Here is a 3,353-nt window from a genome sequence, read left to right as displayed (position 1 = left end):
TTTTTTAAGTTGGGCGGTTCAACTGCACTTTAAGTTTAAGCACAAAGTCTTTTTTTTTTTTTTTTAATCTTGTGATGTTGAATGGGTTTTATTATCCTAATCAGGTGTCAACAATTTGTAATGTTATGGTCCATAAGAAAATTAATATACATGCAGATGTAATGGATAGCCAGACCGTGCACATGAAGTATGGGTGCAACAAACAATGATCATCAACGTAATCTGCTGTCCATTCTTTCAAGTCAAACTCTTGCTTGTTGAAAGTTAGCTTTTCAACACACTGAAGCAATTTTTTATCCACTCATTTAAAGCATATAAATGGAATTTCAGACAGGGAGTGTGTATGATTTGAAAACATTCTAAACAATGGAAGTGAGTCAAAATATATGAAAGGACTGTAGCTTTATCTCAAAGTGTATATTATAATAATAACTGGACATTTATTAGCGCTTTCCTCATTTAGTCATTACCATGTGCCATTGTATGTTAACCTTTCCCGTACGTCGTGGGTGTGAAATCACCCAGACAAGTGTTTTTGCTCTGTAACTCAAGTAATATTGAAGCCACTTCCACATAATTTCATGACTTTGTCCATAATATAGTTTACTACATATCCACTGAACATTATTTTCTTTTATACATAAACAAAGAAGTTATTAATCAATTAATGTCCCAGTACGTCGTGGGTGTGACGACACCCATACTCCCAAAGAATAAACCTTGCACGCCGTACGTCGTGGGTGTGGAGCCACCCATGCAAAGCTTGCGCGCCACGTGTTGTCGACGTGACGTCACTTGGGCTCGCTACAGAGAGAGATCAGAGTGACCTTGTCTTTTGTTGATCGTATCCCGGTTCAAGTCTGCGGTAAGTTTTACTCTAAAGTTGTAACTAATTTCAGAAAACAATATTTATTGCACTAGATATCTTCAACAATATTGAATGAACTGTTTTTCTTGTAGAGAATGATCGGGAGCAACTGATTGATAGCTTTTTATCAAGTTGGAATTAAAGTGCCTTTCTAAGAACTGGATATTTTTGTAAGTCTGAAATCAATTGATCTAAAATCTAGTTGATATAGAAATTTTATTCTTATCCTAATCTGTTCAAAGTAGAGAAAACCCGACTATGGCTAAAAAAAGAAAGATAGTTGATATAGAAATTTTATTCTTATCCTAATCTGTTCATAGTAGAGAAAACAACACTCTCTTCTCACGGGCAAAACTTATTCACAATGCGCCTGGTCAAGCACTGGAGTAAATAGCCTACACGCACAAGTGGAAACTGCACATGCAAGTCTGCTGAAGAAAAGTCAAATTTGCTTTACGGACAGGTGTGGGTTACTGTGCACCCACGACATACGGCAAGGTCTTATTTCTTCAGTGAAACCATGGGTGCCTACACACCCACGACGTACAGCGAAGGGTTAGTTCGTACACAGAAACCATGGGTGCCTGCACACCCACGACGTACAGCGAAGGGTTAGTTCGTACACAGAAACCATGGGTGCCTGCACACCCACGATGTACAGCGAGGGGTCATTCCTTCTTAGAAACCATGGGTTTCTGCACACCCACGATGTACGGCGCGCAAAATTTTAGGCGACATACGGGAAAGGTTAACTCACTCAGTACGGCCAGTCCTCTCTTCTCCTTTACACAGACCCCTCGGATGTCCAGTGGGTGTCTGAATGACCCAACCTTTAGCTTCTGTCATCAGAATTATGGTATTCTTTTGTCAACATTCACGTCTTCTGTATAAGAGCCTTCCGCTTGCAATAGTTTGATGATGGTAATTGGGGTGAAACGCTGTTAACTTCGTCTCTTTCGCCGTTCGTATGGAGAGAGTTAAGAGTTCTTCATTGTGAACAAGTCAGAGGAAGCCTATTTCCTTTTTATCAGTTTGTTTAATTGTGACATGAACATTTTGTTGATCAAAGAAAATAAGAACCACATCTCCCATGTCGCCACACAAAACTGTTTCAGCTCAGTTTGTTTCTTTTTGGTTTTTTTTTTGGTTTTTGTTTTTTTAAATAATCTCCCATGCAAACCTAGGGTAGGATCTCAGGGCCTGACCTGTGTGTTGGGTTTATGGACAGGTCAAGCATCTGCTTCTTTTAGAAATTCCTGGATATATACATATATATATATATTTTTTTTTTTTTTTTTTTTTTTTAAAGCAGATGTGGTGGTGTGTATTTAAATCAATCCACACATTTTGACACTCCCTTGAAACTGAAACATTACACAGATTCCTGTTTTTGGCTTCCAGTGAATACCATTGCTGAAATTTGAAAGGTCATATCACTGGAAGAGATTGTTTGGATAAACAGACAGATGGATTTGTTCTTGGCAAAAATTAAGCAGGAGCTGATTGTTGATTGTTTTAATCAATTAATCTGAAAGTGTTCTAACCTGTGAAATTATTCTCAACTGATTTGTTTGGTGTTTTAATGGTTTATGATTATTATCCTGTTTGTCATTCACTGTATTACGAGTTGCCAACTGTTATGATTGTGCCGTATTTTGTTACGCTCAATCGCAGTTTGTTTGGACATTACGCCAACATGAAAATTGTTCCGACAAGTTTACAGTATGGTCACATGCTTTCCTATCTTAACAGTACCCGCACACTCTAGACCAGTTAATCATGAGGCCAGGGCAGTCACCACTATCTTGGTCTCACATGATGGCGCTCAGCTAATTGCGTGCGTGTTTACATTGGAACAGCATTTAGTGGACCGGTCAGCTTAATCATGGCAGTTACACCAGGTCAGCTTAATCATGGCAATTACAGCATGTTGCTGGTAGGCCCAAGTGCTTGTGTGTCCATTGTTGCTGAAATGTATGTTTGCTGATGTGGTTTGGAGTCGGAGTGTTCCTACCAAACTCAAAATGTTCCTACCAAATATCCTGATTGTTCCCACAACAGCTTGGCAGGGGTTGGCATCTCTGTATTTTTTGTTGTTGTTGCTGTTGTTGTTGTTGTTTGTTTGTTTTTTGTTGTTGTTTTTTGTTTTGTTTCTTTTTTTGTTCTGTGTCTGATGTATTTGCAACAAGCATTATAGAAATAAAGATGATAATGGAATGATGCCAGAGTTCTTGTTATGCTTCAGTTCCATGATGTGTGAGATTGTGTATGTATGTGTGTCCATGTGTGTGTGTGTGTGTGTGTGTGTGTACAAGCATGTATGTATGTGTTTCTCTCTCTCTCTGTGCATGCATACATGTACGTATTTGTAATACACATGTGGTATATATGCATCAGTGCATTGTTTGTGAAAAAAAAAAATCTTTAACGGATTCATTAACAATATCAGAGCTGGACCACCAGCCATTTATAATGTCAAATCATT

This window comes from Babylonia areolata, chromosome 2, assembly GCF_041734735.1.
Source record: "Babylonia areolata isolate BAREFJ2019XMU chromosome 2, ASM4173473v1, whole genome shotgun sequence".
Classification (NCBI taxonomy): Eukaryota; Metazoa; Mollusca; class Gastropoda; order Neogastropoda; family Buccinidae; genus Babylonia; species Babylonia areolata.
This window is presented reverse-complemented; position numbering follows the sequence as displayed.